Genomic DNA, 21,991 nt, shown 5'->3' with positions numbered 1-21,991 from the left:
CCCCTCCACCCTCATCTCCCTCCTCCTCTCCGAGGCAGGCGTTGGGGGTGGAGGGAGGAGAGGGGTGGAGGGGGAGGCCGCTCGCTTTAGAGGGCGGGACAACCAGCGGGTAGTAGTAGCAGCGGTGGCCCCGGTGCAGTGTTTGCAGCTGACATCTGTAGACCCCCGCCTCCCCACCTCCAGTTCCTCCCCTTTCCTCTCCCACTCCTGCCCCACTGCTGAATAACAGGAGGTTCCCTGGGACAGCTGAGGAGCTCTTTAGGACCCGACGGCAGCAGCAGCAGCAGCCGCGGCTCCCTAAACGTCTCTCCTGCACACGCTCGCTCTCGGCCGCGTCTCCGGCTCCTGGGAAAGCGGTCCCAGCCTGCAGTCACCCAGCCTGTCCGCCGGCTCCGCGGGTAAGACGTCTCCCCCAGGTCCCCTTCTCTGCAGCGCCACCCCCACCCCCACCCACCCCGCCCTGGGGTTCTCCCTAGCGCTCCCTGGACGCTGTGGGGTTCAAGGGTTCCCGGGTGCAGCGCGGGAGCCCGAGCCATATCTGGTCAAAATATTCAGCTGTCACCAACTGGGACTGAGCTGCTCCTCTCTATAAATAGCCGACTGTGCCTCCTCCTCCAGCTCCTGACGCCCGGGGCTAAGAGAAGGAAGGAGCTGGAGGCTGGTGGAGCCGGGATGGGTAACGACCCATGGATGGAGGCGGCCGACTACGGTGCCTACGCTTCGAGGGTAGTGCTGTCCGCCTGCCTCTAGTTTCTCCACTCAGCCTACCCCACTAGCACTCCCCTCCTGGATTGCCGCCTAGAGCTTCCCCACTCAGTCTTCTTCTTGCCCTAGCACCTCTCTTCTGAAGTCCATGGGCTTTCTCCTCCAGCTTCCCCACTTAGCCTCCCCTTCCGGTACCCTGCTCCTGAAATCCACGAACTCCCGCCTCCAGCCACCCCGCGCAGCATCCTTATCCCTAAGTGCACAGACTCCCTCCTCTAGCTTCCCCATTTAGCCTCACTCCACCCCAGCACCTCTTTTCTGAAATCCACGAACTCCCACTTCCAGCTACCCCGCGCAGCATCGTTCTCCCTAAGTCCATTGACTCTCTTCTCCAGCTTCCTCACTTAGCCTCACTCTCCGGACAGACCCTTTTACCAAAAAACACGGACTCCCTTCTCTAGCTTCTTCACGTAGGCTCTTTTACTGAAATCCATGGATACCCTCCTCTAGCTTCCTCTTGTAGCTTTCCCCCGCTGCCCAGACCCCAATCCCGACGTCCACGGACTCCAGGAAACTTCATTTGGGAGATGGCTCCCGCACAGGGTGTTCGAGGTACCAGCTGCGGGTGCCTGGATCTACCTTCCTACAGCTCGGACGAACTTGGCTCATGATCCAGTGTAACCCCCATTCCCAAAGTGGGGAGGGGGTATTTGGGGAGTGGATTGTGGGTGAGCCGCTCAGGTGGGGGACAACGTCTTGTTTAAAGGGAGTCGAAAAGTGCATTTCACTTGGTGATAGCCTGCTCGAGGCAGGGGTTTGGGGGAGAAGGAAGACCCAGTTTCATTTCCTCATGATCAGACGTATTATCAACTCCTGGAAAAGTTTCAAAAATAGAACGATGAAGGGACAAGTTTAAGGTGCACAAAAGAGAATGAATTAGGGAGGCTACTAACAGTCCGGAAAGAAATTAAGAGGCTAAACGCATTCAGGAGTTGTCGCTTGAAGTCTCATGTCACCTGCCTTCCTCAAACCTCCTGCCACTCATCCTCTTCATTTCTTTCCCACATAATTTAAGGGGGGACCCCGAAGCTGCCCCTCTTCCCTAGGAAGAGCCAATGTCAACTGCTTCTGCTTAGACTCTTCAATGAGACAGCTGGGTGCCTGTGAATAAAAAATCTGCACCTGCCTATTGTCTTCATAGATTCCATCCCACGCCCCAAAGCTCTGCTTAGCTAGCTTTGGGTTTTTCCTTATTTTACTGTGGATATTGATAAATATGAATAATATTAATCAAGGTCAAGGGATCATAGATTCTCTATTAGATAGGATCTCTGAGGTCATCTAGACCAAACCCATTTTACAAGGGAAGAAATTGAATCCCAGGGAGTTGCCCAAGGTCACTCACTTAATAAACAGAAGACTTTTTTTTTACACCTCAGTATTTGATTTTGGAGGGGAGGGGGTAAAAAGCAAAACCAACCCAAACAAACTAAAAAACCTGAACCAGTTGCTGTTAAACATTACTGATGGAAAGATGGTCCCTTGCCTTGACAGAAGGTATTTGGAATATATTTATGTAAACAATATTGAATTGCTAAATTCTGTAACTTTGGGGGTGAAAATTCAGATCATGAGAAACAGGATCGTGACTACCGTCTTTTAGAATAGAAATGTGAAGAATTTGTTAATTGAAAAGAATTTATCATTGGATCGATATGATTTGAAAAACTTCATATTATTTATATGTGTTTGTACCGCTATAATTTAAGTGACAGAAGGAAGGAAAGAAAGGCACAACAGAGAAGAAAGTGTCAGTTTCATTATAGAGCATTGCACCTTGGACTCACTACAGCATAAAGCCCAAAGTATATATTTCTTATTAGGGAAACTGCATCTGAAGCTTCTCTGAAGCCCCAGATTAAAATTCTGGGGAGAGGAAGTTTGATAGAATATTATACAGAATTATAAGGGTCCGTGTGGATTGTTTGCTAAATGCAGGGATACAACAAATAGGGAAGACCATCTGGCTGAAGTAATTTTAGGACAAATCAAAAGAAGCATGGTAGCAATTTAGTTCAGTAGGCATATTCTGCGATATTAGAGTGACTTTGTAGATGAGAGATCCATAATGATTTTGGTGAATGGAGTGTACAATTTTAGGATTTGAAGCCCTAATTTTTCAAGGTTAATGTTTAGAAAGGCAACCCTGGCCTCTCACAAAAAAACCCTGGCCTTTTGTTTAGAGTCTGGCAAACTGGAATGGATAGGAACTAAGAGAAATAAGAAAACCTGGAGTGAGGAGATGATTGAGGATGAGAGCAACAGAGAAGATGGTGATTTGGGTTTTAGACAATTTGAGTTTAAGGTGATAGTTTATACCAGTGGAAATGTCCACCAGACAGTTGGAAATATGAGCCTGGAGCTGGGGACAGAGGGCTGGCCAATGATATAGATTAGGGAGTAATCTGCAGAGAGGTGATAGTTGAAGCCATGAGAGTGAATGAGATCTTTAAGGAAGAGAGTTTAGAAAGAAAAGAGAGGGCAGAGAACTAAACTCACAATGCATTGTTAGCTTTTCTGTGAGGGCCATGTCCTCATTAAACTCTAATATTTAATTATTTTGGTTTTCTTTACATTTTTGTTTTTCTTGCCTGAATGTTTTAGTTAAATAATTGTCAATAATACTTTGTTAGCAGGAAGAGGCTCAGAACCCAATTCTATGCTCGAGTAGCTTTCATTAGGACCTATTTGCTATGTGCAGAATACAAAATCATTTTTTCCCCTTTTACAGACCTATTTTTCCCATTCTTATTTTGTGCTGTAGATTTTCTAATTTCTCTTGCCTCTTCCAAATTACAGTCATTGTTGTTGAGTTGTTTTTTAGTTGTTTCAGTTGTGTCCAGTTCCATGACCCAATTTGGTTGGTTCGATGTTCTCTTCTCCAGCTCATTTTACAGATGAGAAAACCAAGGCAAACAAAGTTAAATGACTTGCTCAGGGTCACACAGCTATTAAGTGTCTGAGGTCATATTTAAACTCAGGAAAATGAGTCTTTCTGACTTCAGCCCCAGCACTCTATTCACTGTGCCACCAAGCTGTCCCCCCCCAGATTATAATAGTTATTTACAAATAATAGTCACATGATAAATATTTGCTGAATTATTTATAACACTCCCTATGAGCTCATACCTTCGGCCTGCTCTGGAGCTGGCCCACTTTATTTTAATTTATATTGTTTCCAAGGTTTGAAAGGCAACCCTTGTGGGTATCCATCCTGTTCAAGCAGGAGTTCCCACCAGAGAGCTTTATCTGAATAATCAGCCAAGAGATTCAGTTAGTTCTTAGGGAAGGAATTCATTCAAATGGCACGTGAAAAAGGTAGTCCCAAAGCATTTCCCCCCAAACCTGCAGTAAAACTTACAAATAGACACCATGGGGATGTGGAGGGAGGAGTATAAAGTACAATGGTAGAGATACACAATGAAAGGAGCACCACTGGCCAAGGCAACTCACAACTCCAGAATGCCATACTCTTGCTAACCTTTCCTTGTCTGGACTGTCCTCTTGAATTCATCCCTGGTATGGCATTTGTGACTGACTGGTTTGTTCCTCAGCACAGCTGAACCAGATCCTTGAAGACCTGGCCTCTCAGCTGGCTAGGTCAACCCACAGACAGACTTGGTCAAACCTGCTGCTGCTGAACTAGATCAGGCAGGTCACTCAGCTGCTATGTGAGATGAGTTATCTGCTTGACTCCCTGGACTTGCCCTTTGAAGGGCAGCTGTAGTCTTAAACACCTCCAGCCTTGGGCTCAGTCGAGTGTTAACAGGGCTGGGAAACAAGCCTTTGCCTAGTATTGGCAGAAGCCTTTCTTTGATCCCTCAGATCCTCAGCTCTGGGGTTTGTCACTCCCAGGTAGGTGGGAGAAGAGGACTAGCCTCTCCTGTTTGTCACTCCTTCCTGGTTCAAAGCATTCCTCAATGAAGGACCCCATTTCTTCTTAGGATGTTTAGCCCAGTTCCGCCCCCTCCTTTTTTTAAACACTTACCTTCTGTTTTGGAATCAATACTGTTTATTGGTTCCCAAGGCAGAAGAGAGGTAAAGAGTAGGCAATGGGGGTTAAGTGACTTGCCCAGGGTCATACAGCAAGGAAGTGTCCAGTCCCGACTCTCTATCTACTGAGCCACCTAGCTGTCCCCAGCCCAGTTACTCTTCCCAAACTCTTGCTGGATATTATGAAGATAAACACCTGAGGATGAAAATATTGAAGTAAATTATTAAAGTCTCTGGCTCCTTCATAAACAATTGACCCATGTAAGCCTCAGAGCCTTCCTAAGATGTGAAATGTTTTCCTTGCATTGAAATGAACATTTTGATGAATCTTTCCAAACCCTTCTGCCTTTGAACTTTTTAAAATCCCAATGGAGAAGATTACACACACACACACACATACACACACACACACACGTATATTTATATAGGTACTTTGCGGTTTGTGTATGCTGGTGGAAAGGACTTTTCTTTGCTCAAAGATCAGGTCTCTGGAACTGGAGTTTGTGGAGACAGAAAGGAAACATATTTGTGCCTTTCACAAACACAAGAGACTCATCAATAAACTAGATGCCAATTTATTAACATGTTGAGGAGACCCTTATCTGACTACATGATAATCCTCCTGTGGTCGAATTGGGTTCCTCCCAAAGGAAAATGATTTTTAGAATTGACTGTCATTAGAGCAGTATATTTTTTAAATATTCTGTTCTCTTTCTTTAGCCAGAAACAAAATGCTTTCTGGAGACTGCTTGGAAAGTAAAGACACCAGAAAAAAAGAATTGTAGTCTTAAGGGAACTTCCTGTCTAGACTTAGAGAGTTTAACCCAGGGGTTGACAACTTCTGGCATCAATCATTTTTTTAAACGCTTCCCTTCGTTTTTAGAGTCAATACTGGGTATTGGTTCCTAGGCTTAAGAGCAGTAAGGGCTAGGCAATGGTGGTGAACCCAGGGCTGAAGTCATGCAGGTAGGAAGTGTCTGAGGCCAGTAGGAAATACCCACACCAATTCAATCAGATCTTTCAAAGAAGACAGCCTCGAAAATGACTTGGTTGTATTAGATCTCTATGGGCTCTTGAGCAAGTTCAAATCCTGACATTCTGCAATCTTTGGCTGACACGTGCCCCTTTCTTACCTAAGTGTGCTATATTATTCTGGCATTTTTTTCAAGTAAAGCAAATTAATATATTTTTACTTTGTGGAAAAACTTTTGTGGCACTCCTTGAAATAATTGAAAATGCTTTGGGGAACCTTTGGTTCTCCCAACCTTTGGTTGGGAGAGGTCACTCTAGAGATCCAAGAGAGGGGTTCCAGGTAAACTATTTGCTAGTGCAGTGGATAGCACAGTGGGCTGAAAGTCAGGAAGACTGATCTTCCTGAGTTCAAATCTGCCCTCAGACACTTAGCTGTGTGACCACACAAGTCACTTTAACCCTGTTGGTCTCATTTTCCTCATCTATAAAATTAGCTGGAGAAGGAAATGGCAAACCACCCCATTATATTTGCCAAGAAACCCAAGTGGGGTCATGAAGAGTCAGGCACAACTGAAAGAACTGAACGACAACAAACTTCACAACAGTGAGAATGTTCATTCTCTCTCTGACCTTTAAACTGCTCTCTTCTGCTTATGTCCCAATTATTAAGTCAGTTCCTGTTTTTGTTCTTATTAAGTTATGTGATCTTGAGTTTATTGAGGGCTGGGAGGATTATTACATTTGACCAAGGGATAAGATCACAGCTGGAAGAAATGCAATATATATTATAGAGGAAAGGGGAAGTTAATCCAATAAGGCAAGAATCCATGTCTAAAAGTCTGAAGAGAATATTAAATGAGACCTGACAATTTCTCAACCATATTATTATTTTTTAAACCCTTTCCTTCTGCCTTGGAATCAATACTGTGTATTGGTTCCCTAGGGAGAAAAGTGGTAAGGACGAGGCAATGGGGGTTAAGTGACTTAGCTGGGAAATGTCTAAGGTCAGCTTTGAACCCAGGTCCTCCTGACTTCAGGACTGGCTCTCTGTCCACTGAGATGGCCTCTTCTCAACTATATTATAAACTCCTTGAAGCCAGGGACATATCCTCCACAGTTCTTCACAGAAGTCCTTACACATAGAAAGCCGTCAACTGTGAGTATCGATGTAAACATACTTGTGTACATGTATGTATAAATGTACATATGTATGTGCACACATACATATATGAATGAATTAATCATGGACATTGAAGAGAAATTTGTTGAATGAACTGAAGTCAGAGGAATGTTATAATTTCCATGTTCACTTTGAGGTAGCAGAAGAACCAAGGTAAAGGAAGAATCTGTATGACAAAAAAGGAAAAATCTGGAATTGTCCCAAGCAAATGGCATTCAAAACGGTAGTTGCAGTAACAGGTTTTTCCAGGGGTATTTTCCCCTCTTGGTTCCTCTATTACCCCAGGTATTCTCCAGAATTTGGAGGGGAATAACTTGGGGAAATTGTTTTCATCTATTTCAGTGGCCCTGAATATTGGGTTTGAAAATATTTTCTATAGTTGACTTCAACACTAAATCATTTTATGGATTTGGCATTTGAAGATATTTATTGCTAAGAGTAAATGCATATAAGCCAATATGCAAATTGATGCAAAACCAGGAGCAAATATCCTAGCTTCCTAGAGAATAACCTAGATATGTTGTTACTGATGAAAATAAATGTGATTTCTCAGACAGAATATGGAAGGGAAAGAAGAGCTAGGACAGGTGCCCAGTGACAGTGGGAGGGATGAGGGGAGGATGCCATTAAAAGAAGCTGAGTAGTCAGAGTGGTAGAAATAGAGCCAAGAGGGAACCATGTGTCTCAGGAGCCTAATCTGGGAAGGGATTTGAGGAGGAGGGATTGACTGTCACTAGCTCTGAGAAAGCAGGCTAGGAAATAGGTTGGAGGACTTTGCCTTGAGGAGTGGCAAAGGGGTGGATTTCAGAGTAGAGAGATGGTCAGGGGAAAATCCGAGAGATCTCAGTTATAGCACCCGGAACCCTATGGATAAGAACTAAATATAAATCAATTAATTAGGCTATAAATACGCTTTCTGAACTCCAGAATCAGATACTATGTTGTTTTTTAAAAAATTCCTCATAGGGCCTAATAGTGCAGGGAATAATACATATTTGGAAACCAATTAAACATATTTTTCAATATACTACAATACTTAAAAACAGTTTACATTTTTGTACATTTATGATTACAAAAGAACTTTTGTACACATTGCCTCCTTTGAGCTTCCTATTTAGATGTAGTAGGTAAGGCAAGTATTGTCCCCATTTTGTAGATTAGGAAAATGAGACTAAGAAAGATTAAATGGGAACTAGGACTCAACCTAAGCATTCTTACAAGTCCTCTGTCCTTCCTATCATATCATACTGCCTCTCATTCATTGATAAAGATGGGGTATCCCAAAAATTCTTAGGGCAGTTTTAAGCTTAATTAAGCTAATTATTTGGTTATTAAGTTAATAAGCAGTAACTAATCATTAGTTACTACTAAATAAGACTTAAAATGTGCTTTGTGATACCTTGTCCATTCCTTCTGATGAATCAATATTCATGATGGTGTTGATGATAACATAAGCAAAGTATAGAAAAAATTGGGGAATATTTTTTCATGTATTGATATTTTTTTCTAATCCAATTCTAAAGTTATTTTACTCTTATCTCTCCCTCTACTCTGATGGAAATCTGGATTTTGGACACATGAGAAAGTTGGCTTTTGAGGTTTATTATGAGGTCTTTTGTTCTGGGAGGGAAATGCTATTTTGTACTCAGAAGAAAAAAAAACCAATACCAAAGGAGCCCACACCCATCTTTTTTTACTTGCTGTTTATTTAGCAGGTAGAGCACAGTGTCCTGTGCCATTAACCTTAGCAACCCTTCCAAAAGTCTTTCTATAGAACTATAGTTATTTTTCCCTTTTTTTTTTTTTTTAAATGAGAAGAAGCTTTGGTATCTGTGCAAGTCACTGACTGAATGCTTCCATCCATCTTCTTAATCTCATCGGTAGATATTCGCTTCTCATTTACAAATACATAATTGTTACCCCTTTTGTTTTTTAAACTCTTACTTTCCAACTGAGAATCAATTGGTTCTAAGGCAGAAGAGTGGTAAGGGCTAGGCAATGGGAGTTAAGTGACTTGCCCGGGGTCACACAACCAAGAAGTATCTGAGGCCAGATTCGAACCTAGGACCTCCTGTCTGTGGCCTGGCTCTCAATCCACTGAGTCACCCAGCTGCCCCCAATGTTACCCTTTAATGTCAGTTTTGTTCCATCTGAGAGCAGCTTTGCTGCTTTTAAATAATCATAAAGTAAAAAAAAAAAAACACCCAACCATAAAGCATAAACCATAAAATAAAGGTTCAAACCATGTAACTGCCTGGGGAACTGAGAAGAAATGGATAAAAACCAGCAGCAATTATTTTTTGAAAGTTGAGTCTCCTAAAGCTAGTGACATATTTTAAGCAGCCTTTGATTATTGAGTCGCCTTGTACTGTTCTTTGACCCCTCCCATTCTTTCTAAAAATATTTCCCTTTATCTGAAGCTCACACTTCTTTCTAGGGTGTGCCAACTTTGAGCACTAAAGTTGATTTCGATGTTCAGTGAAAATGCTGATGATTTAAATGAACTTGAATATTGTATTTCATAATAACACGTAATGGGGTTGGACGGGCTTGACCACTTCCTCTTTGTCTCCTTTGCTGATTGTAGATGTTCCTCAGATTTCTGTCCAGGCCTCCTTCTCTTCTCCTTCTATACAATTTCCCTTGAAGATTTTATCAGCGTCCATGGATTTAATTACTATCTCTATGTCTGTGACTCTCAAATGTACCTTTCGTGCTCCAATCTCTCTTCTGACCTGCAATCTCACATCTCCAACTGCCTTTTCTGATATCTCAAACTGGATGTCCTGTCGATATCTTAAACTCAATATGTCCAAAACGGAATTCATTATCTTTCCCCCTAAGTTCCCTGCCTCCTGCCTTCCCTATTTCTGGGGCAATACTATCTTCCCAGGCCCCCAAGTTCATAATTTAGGAATCATTCTGGATTCCTCATTATCTCTCTCTCTCCGCATATCCAAGCCACTCTTGCCTCCACACAATCTTTCAAGGAATAGAATATGGATTTGAGAAGGGGGGCAGCCTGAGGGTTAGGGTTAGTATTTTTTTTTTTACTTTACTTTGCATTCACTTACATAGCTCAGGCTTTAGAAATAAAATAGTCAAGATTTCCGCTACTGAAAAAAAATGACTAATCTTATCAAGAGATTAATATCATATTTTCTCCTAGGCAGCCAACTTCATATATGTTCATGTGAATCAGAGACCTGGGCTGCTTCTGGGTCCTCTTTCAGCCTTGCAGTTTGATACAGTCACAGTAATCAAATTGGAAATTGTTTTCTCCTTTTAAAACATTTTCTAGCCCTTCCTGTAGCACCATACTGATTGATGCAGCATCAGAGCAGAGCTGGATTAAGTTTAGAGCTGGAAAGGGACTTTGGAGACCATCGAGTCAAACTCTTCATTTTACAGACGAGGAAACTGAAGCCCAGGGAAATGAAATGATTTTCCCAAGGTCATTCAGGGAATAAGTAACAGAAGCAGGATTTCAACCCAGGTCTTTTGGTGACCAAAGACATCTGAGACTCAAGGAGTAGGGAATAATGTGATGTAGTAGAAAGAAAGAGAATTTGGCGACAGATGACTAAGATATGAATCCTGGCTTCTATATTTACTAGTTGTGTGACCTGGGGCAAATCGCTTCAGTTCTCTGAACCTCAGTTTTTTCATTGGTAAAATGGGGATAATAATCCTTGAACCACCTGCTTCACAGAGTTGTTATAAAGACAGGATGCAGTAAACCTTACAGTGCGATATATCCATTAATCATGCGGTGATTTGGTCCTACAGTAGAAAACCATTAATAAGAAAAGCTCACTAAATGATTTGGTCATTCTAACAGTCAGATCATATCCCTTCCATTATAGTAATTACGTGCAATGAAAGCCTAGCAAAACAAAGTCTCTTGAGGCAGGAATTCTGCTGCCCAGCACGAGCTTTATAACAGTAACAATGATTCCTTACATTCTCAAAGTCCGTAATGGTTTTCAAATCAGTTATATATCCATTTTCTCATTTAATCTTCATGTAAATCTAGTGAAAAAGGGAGGGCAGGTTTATCAGCCCCATTTTGTATGTGAACCTATATTTAGAGATGGAATATTTGTGTTTGTATGTATATATGTATGAATGGATACATTTGTATTGTTGTTCAGTCGTTTCTCTTCATGATCCCATTTGGATTTTTCTTGGCAAAGATATTGGAGTGGTTTGTCATTTCCTTCTCCAGCCCATTTTACGTATGATTTGAGGCAAACAGAGTTTAAGTGACTTGCCCAGAGTCACCCAGCTAGTAAGTATCTGAGGTGGGATTTGAACACAAGAAAATGAGTCTTCCTGATTTCAAGTCTAATACTCTCTCCCCTGTGCCATCTAGCTGATCTCTCTCTCTCTCTCTCCCCCTCCCTATCTGCCTATCTATCTGCCTAGATGTCTATCCATCTGTCCATCTGTCTGCCTGCCTGTCTATCTTTCTACGTCTTGAATCAAAAGCATGGTGAGAGACCATCTTTGTTGTCTTAGATGAGCACAGAGCATCTTATCACTAACAAGTTGATCACCTCATCTCACTTGATCATCACAACAGTCCTGTGAGATAGGTACTGTTCCCATTTTCCAGAGAAGGAACTGAGACAATTGAACCACATCTTCAAACCTGGCATGAGAGCGAGCTTCGAGTATTTCAAAGGGCTATCATATGGGAAGACTGATTAAACTTGTTTTGCATGGTCCCAGAAGGTTGAATAAGAAGAATGAGTTACACACTATTGAATTTTTAAGTAGAATGTATAGGGAAAAACTTCCTAACAGTAAGAACAACCCATAATTGGGATGGGCTCCCTTGAAAAGTGGTTGGTTCCCTGTCAGTAGAGATTATGCAGTCATACATATAATGATACACTGAACTCATGCTTGATGGGATATGGTTTTCATTATAAATGTCAGTTGCTATGCTATTTTGGTCTTTAGGGAATCCTAAGGTACGCAGGTCAACTTCTATGTTACACAGCTGTTCTCTGTGATTTGCCTGCCTTTGGGACCCAGGAATGCTGCCTTAAGGAGACTTCAGAGCTCTGTAGGGGTATTCAGAGTCATGCTACTTACTTCGCTTTGTCGTCATTGTTTTATGTTCCTTTGTACCTTTTAATTAATTTTTTTTGGCAGGGGTGGGGTGGCTATCAGAATACCTGTAATTCATTTCCCAGTTCCTACTTCAAACCCAAGCCTCTGCTTCATCTGTATCCCATTCTCTTCCCTCATCTTCTCTCCACTTCTCATTTTTCTTTCTTATCAGTTCCGTCTCCTTTTCCAAGTTTCTTCTCTTCTCAGCTTTCACCCCCAGAAACTTCTTTTGTAACCATAGGCAGCCAATGAAAGTGCTGATTTCCTACTGGTTGGCAGAATGATCTATCACATCGCATCTGGTATGATATTTCATTCTAATGACATTGTCCATTCATTGCTTTGTGAAAAGCACTGGTGAGAAACTCTGATTACCTTTTTTGTCACTATTCCTAGGGTTTTTTCTTTGCTACCAATCACTTTCCCTTCTCTCTTCCTTTCCCTTTCTCCCCTTTCTCCCCTTTTCCTTCTTTCCCCTTTCCTCCTTTTTCTTTTTTCTCTTTTCCCTTTTTCCTTTCCTCTTGAGTTTGGCACTATTTTGGATGTTTCTGATTACTAAAAGGCTCACATAAGAATCTATGTGGACACATACACACCTACACATAAACACTCATACACACATGGGAGTCAATGAATAAGGTCAATTTTCCACATACATTATTTGCCTCTAATGTACACATTACTAAGGAGCAGCCCAGGTTAGTGGAAAACACACTGCCTTTTGGGCCACGGGACCTTCATTCTACTAACTAGCTATGTGACTGAGTATCTGCTCATCTGTGAGCCTTGGTTTCCTTATCCTTAAAAGGAAGGGGTTGAACTACATGACTTGGAAGGTCTCTTTCAATGCTACTATTCTTTGAATCTATGATAGCCTCATTATTACGTCTGAATATGTTGTACCCATCATTTAAACAATACCAAGTTGAAAAACAGATCGTCTCTTTCCAGGCTTTCTGTACTCAAAACCTTTCAGTTTAATAGGATCTGGCAGCCCTTCTACTCCACTTAGCAACATAAGCTTTCACTTTATTGTTGATGTTTCTGGAATAAAATAATTTGAAGAGATTCTTAAATTTACTCTACTTATTATCCTTATAATAAGCTTATAATCCTATCTGCCTGAGGTTCTGAATCATTTTAAAATCATTGTGTGGCATCTCAAAGAGAGACACTTAGGTAAATATCAGTGTGAAATTGAGAAAGTAAGTTTCTGATCAGTGGCATGGGCCAACACTGACCCAGTTGTGAATCAGGGACAAGCTCAAAGCAGTTACTGTCATCCTATAAACAGGAGAATAGCTCTGTGTTATGAAATTTAGAGGAAGAGAAGGGCAGTTACAGTTCAGCTACTGTTGTTACTTTTTATTTCAAGGAAAAAGCAGGAAGATTGCCAGTATAGTAAATCCTTACTTATCTAGAACAGCTTCTGATGAATGGAATGTTCTAGATAATTGCATCTACTACTTTCGAGCTTCCTCATATACCACTTAAGGATAGCTGGTTGTCAAAGAATTAGAATATTTAAAAATGTACTTTGTTCAAATTGAACTGAACATAATTTAATCTTGGATGGTTCACGTGACTAGTCATGAACTTCCGATGCCTCAGGGTCATTATGATGAACATAAATTATTATTATTCACTGCTGTGGTAAAACCAAGTAAAAGCTTTGTTGTTTTTTTTGGCTTGTTGTTAAAAATTTCTAGGGGCAGGTATATGGCTCAGTAGATTGAGAACAAAACCTGGAAATAGAAGGTCCTGGGTTCAAATCTGGCCTCAGACACTTCCTAGCAGTGTGACCCTGGGCAAGTCACTTAACCTCCATTGCCTAGCCCAGTGATGGGCAAACTACGGCCTGCGGGCCAGATGTGACCCCTGAAATGTTCTATTCTGCTGCATGACATTATTCCTAATCTGACGAATACATTGAATAGGATACAATAAATGAAACTTTGAAACAGTTGCCTTAGAAATACACTGACAGATGAGCATTTCCTTTCCTTTGGCTGCCTCTTTAAAAAGCTTGCCCATCACTGGCCTAGCCCATACCACTCTTCTGCCTGGGGAACCAAAACATAGTATTGATTCTAAGAGGGAAGGTGAAAGAAAGAAAGAAAGAAAGAAAGAAAGAAAGAAAGAAAGAAAGGAAGGAAGGAAGGAAGAAAGAGAGAAAGAAAGAAAGAGAGGAAGAAAGAGAAAGAAATAAGAGAAAGAAGGAAAGAGAGAAAGAAATAAGAGAAAGAAGGAAAGAGAGAAAGAAAGAGAAATTTCTGTGCCAGTAGAACGTGTTTGAGATCTCTTTGTAATTCTAAGCTTTGTAGAAGAAAGCAGATTGTAAAATTTTTGGATTGTAAAACTTTGTTGTCCAATCACATCTGACTCTTTGTGACACCATCTGGGGTTTTCTTAGCAAAGATACTGGAGGAGTTTGCCATTTCTTTCTCTAGCTCTTTTTACAGATGAGGAAACTGAGGCAAACAGGGCAAAGTGACTTCCCCAGAGTCACACAGCTAATATCTGAGGTCAAATCTAAACTCAGATCTTTGTGACTCCAGGTCACTTCTCCACCTAACTGTCCTTTGTGGTATATAATTCAGAGTTACCTCCATGCCATGATGGAGCATAAATGGAGATTCATGAACCATAAAATTAGGGTTTCTATTTGATTACAAAGTTGCATTCTTTATTCCTGTGATTAGTCCAAATCATGGTATTATCTAATTAATGCTCTGGTTTGACATAGCAAGGCATAGTGAATAGAGCACTGTTGGATTTAATACTTGATGCTGGCAAAAATCACTTAACCTCTCAGTGTCCCAGGCAGCTCCCTATAAATTATAAAGCAGCTGATATCTGCATTGTTAGAGACAGTTTCCTCCGTGAGGATTCCCTGCCCCAAATGAAATAAGGAAAGCATAGCTCTGACCTTGGGCTCCTCCCCCCTTATCTCATGTTGATGTTTTAATGGGCCAACGTGTGAACATTTTCTAGTCAGAGCTGGTTATCAATTTAGGTCACTCAAGTGGATTTTGGTAAAAGCTCAAATCAGGTAATGTAATACCCCTGCTACTATTCTTCTCTTCAACTTTTTTTCCCTTTCTGCTAACGGTGATCTCACAGCATCATAGGATTTAGAACTAGAAGAGAACTTAGAAATCATTTCAGCCAAACTCCTCCTTTGACAGATGAAATAACAGAAAGCAGCAAGTTTTGGCCTGCCACAGGTAGCAAGCAGTAGACCTGGATTTAAATCCAGGACATCCTATTCTAAATCCAGTGTTCCTTTCTCCCCACCATACAACCACATCTTTATCGTCTCTCTTTTCATTCTGAGAGAATGTGATTAATTTGAAGTTACAAAATGATACCTTTGGCAACAACTTTTCTGATTCTAATACTTATTCTTTTCTCAAACCCACATAATGACATTTTCTCCTCCAACTACCAAAACACACTTTATTGAAACTTTTCTTTCCAAAGTCACCGGTTACCTCCTAATTATTCAATCAGCAACCTTTTTTCAGTCTTATCATCCTTGACCACTCTGTTGATTTTTTATGCAACTGACCTGGCCAGAACGAGAGATTGAAGGTCCTAGGTTTAAATCTGGCCTTAGATACTTCCTAGCTGTGTGACCCTGAGCAAGTCATTTAACCCTCATTGTCTAGCTGTTACTGCTCTTCTGCCTTGGAATCAATATACAGTATTGATACCAAAAAGGAAGGTAAGGGTATAAAAAACAAAAATAACAATTTGTTGCCTTGTCTTTCCCCCACTCTGTGCCCAGGAGAATCTTTGACTTTGAGGTGTGAATGTATGTACTTTAGGGAGTCTGTCAGGCTACAAATCTTATTTTTAAACGAAATAACCCGGTTTTATTTATTATTTGTTTCTTTATTAAGGACTTACTATGTTCCAAGCACTAGCTGCCCAGCAAGAAGAATACTCTGTGCTCTCAGTCTATGGGAAGTAGTGATTCACCATCCAGAATACTTGCTCTATTTCTGAATAGCTCCAGGCTCACACATCCCATCGGGGTTGTGCATGTCTTTCCATAAATACCCTCAAGTGTGAGCTAAAATTTAACTTTAGTTTTGTCATTGATTGTTGTTATTTTTCTCCATCATGGCAGTAGCCTTACAGCCTAGGCTAGACTCTTCCATATCTCCAGGTTGCCAAAATACCTGGATTTTGACTGGACAGAACTTAGTGACTCAATGGGATTCTTGATGCTCTGAACAGGACATCTCTTCTTATGCTGATCTGAAGAGTGAAGAGAGGAGCCAGAGGACACAGAGGTTCATGGATGATGAGGAGGCTAGAAAGGCAAACTACAGCCTTCTCTTTTTGTAGTAGTTAAAGATGATGAGAGGAAGCATGACGGTGGTAACAGAGCTAACCTTGGATTCATGCAAAGCTCTCTATAATATGGCTTCGATCTCTCTTTTCAGCTTTATCCCTTGTTCTATCCCTTAAATGGAACGCTCCCTATCCCTTCCTTCAGGACATGATTAGGCCCTCTCCTTCATAAAGCTTTTCCAGATCCCTCTAATTGGTAAATGATTTCTTCCTCTTCAGATTTTCATTGGTACTTTTTCTTGTTTGATCCTTTCTACTTATAATCACCTGCCAGATAGTATTAAGATTGTGGTTGTTGGTCAGTCGTTTTCAGTTGTGTCCAACTCTTTGCGACTCCACTGGGGCTTTTTTAAAGTTCATTTATTTAATTAATTAATTTAAACTGTTTTCCCATGTTTACATGATTCATGTTCTTTCCCTCCCCTCCTTCCACTCCCTTCCCTAGACAACGAGTAATCTTTGGGGCTTTTCTTGACAAAGATACTGGAGTAATTTGCCATTTCCTTCTCCAGTCTATTTTACACATGAGGAAACTGAGGCAAACAGGGTTAAAAGTGATTTGCCCAAACTTAAATAGCTAGTAAGTGTCTGAGGATGGATTTGAACTCGGGAAGATGAGTCTTCCTGACTCCAGGTCCCATACACCATCCACTGTGTCACCCAGCTGCCCCTTAAGATTGAGATTGATATGATAATTATTATCATATGTTAATAAGATAGCAATATTTAATATGATAGAATTGAGACCTAAAAAGACTGCAATAATGGAATAAACCTTAAAATAAAATCTAATAAGAATGAATGCAAAGGGTTATAATTGATTTAAAAAAAAATTGTAAATTTTTAAAAAATTAAAAGAAACTCAAATGTACAAGTACTTAAAGGTACTGGATTAAATTTTAGATTTCTAAAAATCTTATTCTATATACTTTTTTTTTTAGACCCTTGTACTTCGGTGTATTGTCTCATAGGTGGAAGAGTGGTAAGGGTGGGCAATGGGGGTCAAGTGACTTGCCCAGGGTCACACAGCTGGGAAGTGGCTGAGGCCGGGTTTGAACCTAGGACCTCCTGTCTCTAGGCCTGACTCTCACTCCACTGAGCTACCCAGCTGCCCTATTCTATATACTTTTGATCATAATTTCTCTGTAGAAGATATCTATTCCACTATAGCAGATTGTAATCCCTTTATACTTTCTTCTTCTATATAAAGTTTATGCCTTCATTGGTATAGGGATGAGAAAACTTCTACCAATTAAAGTCTCTTTTTTTGTTGTTATTGTTTAGGCATTTTCAGTTGTGTCCAACTCTTTGGGACCCCTTTTGGGCTTTTCTTGGCAAAGATAATGGAATGGTTTGCCATTTTCTTCTTCAATGGATTTCGGCAAACAGAGTAAATGACTTGCCCGGAATCATACATCTAGTGAGCATCTAAGGCCAAATTTGAACTCAGGACTTCCAAAGTCCTGGCCACATACTCTATCCACCTTCCAGTTGAGTTGTTAATGCATCCATCAGCTAGTGCTTGAGCTTGGACGTGAGTAATACCACCTGGGGTTTAGAGAGTCCACAGCTCACAAACTTAAGCCACATATCAGAGAGTCCCTCTGAAGAGGGCAGTAAGGAGCCTGAGGTGCCAAGCAGCAGAACTGGGACAGAAGCCAGGAATCAAGAGAACCTGGTGGGTCGCCATAGTGGAATCAACAAAGCCAAGCAGGAGTGCGCAGGATCACTGACAGAGTAGCCAGAGCAGAGCCAAGAGATGAGCAGCCAACTAGCAATGGAAAAAGAAAAAGTAAACTGCATACTGATGGCCCTGGCAGGAGTGGATGCCTTTCCATGGGCCCTGGGCGTCTGCTCCCCACACTTCTCATCACTTCTTAAAGGGGCCAATGGCCTATCAGATGTAAGATCTAAAAGTTCCCCTTTAAAAATTTTTTTTATTTCTGCATCTGGCTTCTGGAGGGGCAAATATGTCAGCCCTAACATGTGTGAGTGACTTTTAAAACGATTTGTATGTTGTTGGTCCCCAAAAAGTGATCATTTCTTGGTCTATTACATCATCACAGGGAGCTCACTGGTGAGGAAACTTCCTCTATCAACATAGATCAGCAACAGTTTTCCATCTCTTTGCCATAAAACACTGAGATGTTAAGTGGCTTGCCCAGGTCACACAGACAGAATGTGTTCTAAGGCAGACTTGAATTCGGATCATCCTGATCCTGGCTGCTTCTCAAATCTTCAGTATTCGATTAAGGAATTTTATGCTATCAATTATTTTCTTCTGCTTAATCTTTTTAATCAACAGATATTTAGTAAGCACAGAGGATAGGAGAGGATAGGATACACTTATTGTCCATAAGGTGTTAACAATCTGATTAAGGGGGCAAGATTCACAACTAGGAAATTATTAGATACACACATGATGGCAATGACTATTCCTGATGTTAACAGGAGATGAAAAAAGTGGAATTCAACATAGGTTTCCCTCTCCACAGAACCAGGAACATTTGGAAAATAACTACTGGCAAGTCGTGTGTGTGGAACAGAATCTATCAGGTAGATTTCCTACTGTTAGAAGAAATAAATTAAGGTAGATTTCTACTGTTAGAATAACTAAATTGCAAAAATCTTAAAGCCTTGTTTAAAAAATTTATATAATTTTATTTTAATTTCCCCAGGCAAGTACAAATATTCAGATATGAATAAGAACATAAGGTAACAAAATAAGAAAAATGAATCAACAAAGGGATCGTGATTATATACGTGTCTATAAACTTAACAACTGATTTTCAACATTAACCCAAAACATGAGTGTATTAATTTTTTAAATTTTATTTTCTTTTATATGATTTTATCATATTTTTTACTTTTTTTGAAATTGAATCTCCCTATCTTTTTCCTGACTGAAAATACAGCGATCCCTCATAGGTCCCATGTTATCACTGATTGACGCGGGAATTTTGTCTTTCACTGTTTCTTTACCTTGGGCAACTGCATAGTTCAGTGGATAGAATGCCAGCCATGAAGTCAGGAAAACCCGAGTTCAAATCCAGATTCAGACCCTTATTAGCTGTGTGATCCTGGGCAAATCATTTATCCCTGTTTGCCTCAGATTCCTCATCTATCATATGAGCTAGAGAAGGAATTTGCAAACCATGCCAGGATCTTTGCCAAATAACAACAAAACAACAACAACAACAACAAAAAAAAAAAACAAACAAAAGCAAAACCCAAAAAAGGAGTCACAAAGAGTTGGACATGATTGAAAAGAACTAAAATTTCTGACCAGAGGGCAGGAGCAGAGATTATGGGCATGCAGCATCATGTGCAGCTAGCTTTTTTTTCAATTGATATTTTTTTTTTCTGATACTACAGATGTATCACCAAAAAACATTCAGCTACCTTCCAAAGTACATACTCTAATTAATGAAGCCAAAACACTTCCTATAGTAATTGTGGTCAATAGAGCATGCCTCTTCTGACTTTTGTAGTTTATCATTTGCAAACAGAAAGGAGGTGAAACATAATTTTAATGATGTGGTACCAACATTGTCCATTGTTTTTGACTTGAGCTTTGTTGCCTTTCAGGGTCATCTTCATTTTACATTACTGTAGTCATTGTTTTGATTTGCATTTCTCTAATTATGAGAGATTTAAAATACTTTTTCATGTGCTTATTGATAGGTTTGATTTCTTTATCTGAAAACTGCCTATTCATATCCCTTGACCATTTGTCAGTTGGGGAATGGCTTGATTTTTTTGTACTAAATTTGAGAAATGAGATCTTTGTCAGAGGTTTGTATTACAAAATTTTTTTCTTGATTTGTTGCTTCCCTTCTAATTTTGGTTACATTGGTTTTGTTTGTATAGAAACTTTTAAATTTAATATAATAAAAATTATTCATTTTATATTACTATAGACATTGTATATATTTTTCTTTTGACTATTAATTCTAAATCATTTCCTACAAATCTTCCCATACTTCTCAGCATTCTTCGTTTTTGTAATTTCTTATAATCTAGAAAATTACATTAGGTAAATCATTTATTAAGTGTCTAATATGTAGAGTGGCTAGATGATTCATTGGATAGAGAACCAAGCCTGGATATGGGAGGTCCTGGGTTCAGATATTTCCTAGCTGTATGACCCTGTACAAGTCACTTAACCCCAATTGCCTAGCCCTTACCACTTCTCTGCCTTGAAATGGATATTTAATATTAATTCAAAGACAGAAGGTAAGGATTTTTTAAAGTATATATTATGTGTCAGGCACTTTACTAAGCTCTGGGAATATACATACATTTTTTTAAAAAGATAGTTCCTACCTTCAGAGAGCTTACATTCTAATGAGGTGAGATAACACATAAAAGAGAATTGGAAAGGGGGACAGGATGGAGAGCAAGGTGGAAAATAGTCCAGAGAATTGAGGACTGAACCAGGTTAAAAGTGTGCATGACCAGGGAGGATATTTCCTTAAATGGAAATTCTGGGGAAAAGGCACAAATTAGAAGAAGAGGAGGCCTTAAGTATTGAAGACACCACCATTTTGAGAGGTCTGCTTAAGTAGAGCTGGAAAAGTTCTCTGGAGTCTGTAGCTGAGCTTCATTAGAAGTTATTATATATTACATTACATTTACCTACCACAGTTATCCATTCCCCCAAGGTGGCCATCGATTTTGTTTTCAGCTTTTTGTTTCTACAAAAAGTACTTCAATGAATATCTTGACATATATAAACTTTCTTTCTGTTTTTGAGCTCCTTGGGGTCTATGCCTAACAATGAGAAGTCTAGAATAGAGGTTGTGGACACCTTCATTTTTAGCGTAACTCCAAAAATGTTTTCAAGTATGATTGGACCAATTCATAGGCTTTATCAACAGTATGACAGTATGTCTATCTTTCCAGAGCCTCTCGAAAGTAGCCTCTTGCCATCTTTTGTCATTTTTTGTCTTGGGTGCGGGTAGAGGGGAAACCACAAAAAAATTTTTAATTTGTATTGCTTTTCTTATTCGTGATTTAGAGTAATAGTTCTTATGCTTACTAATAGATTTTGATTCTTCTTTTGAGAATTGTTTATTCATTCCTTTTGACCACTTGTCTAATAGAGAATTACTGCTGGTCATGCATACATTTGTGTTAATTCTTATAACGCATTGTGCCTGATTAATTATAGTCATGTCAGTACTGAATTTTGTGATCTTTTATTATGTTTTCCAATTTGATGAAAGTTAGAATCTTGAGGTTGTTCCGTTTCTGTGATTATTAGAGATTGAACATTTTTCATTTGATTGTTGGTGTGTTTCTCCTTTTGAGAAGTGCTTATTCACAAACTTTGACCATGTCTCTACTACTGAATGACTCTTTTACAAAGCTGTGTCAATTCCTTTTCAGTTTCACATGTCGTAAAAAGGTTTGGTACAAAGATTTCCCCCCTTGTTTCTTTTTTTTCATTATTATTCTATATTGATTGTCCACTTAGTGGACACAACTCTTCCCCTACCCAGTCCCATCATGCTCATTTCTGGCTGTTAAGACCAGTGAAAAATCTGGAAAAATGCCATAGAAAAATACATCCAAATGATGAAGTGAACTCAGTGA

The 21,991-nt window shown here is 40.0% G+C and overlaps 1 protein-coding gene across 2 annotated transcripts in view; it reads left to right on the top strand.

Annotated features, from left to right (window-relative positions):
• The first annotated feature begins 284 nt into the window (after positions 1 to 284).
• Positions 285 to 21,991, top strand: part of TMOD1 (tropomodulin 1) — a 130,228-nt gene continuing 108,521 nt past the window's right edge. For both annotated transcript variants that reach the window (XM_044660846.1, XM_044660854.1), the window contains exon 1: positions 285 to 398. The gene's annotated coding sequence lies outside the window, so the exon portion shown is untranslated. The remainder of the gene's footprint in view (positions 399 to 21,991) is intronic.

The sequence above is a fragment of the Gracilinanus agilis genome, chromosome 1, assembly GCF_016433145.1.
Source record: "Gracilinanus agilis isolate LMUSP501 chromosome 1, AgileGrace, whole genome shotgun sequence".
Lineage (NCBI taxonomy): Eukaryota > Metazoa > Chordata > Mammalia > Didelphimorphia > Didelphidae > Gracilinanus > Gracilinanus agilis.
The sequence above is the reverse complement of the archived record's forward strand: the minus strand, read 5'-3'. Positions and strand labels throughout refer to the sequence as shown.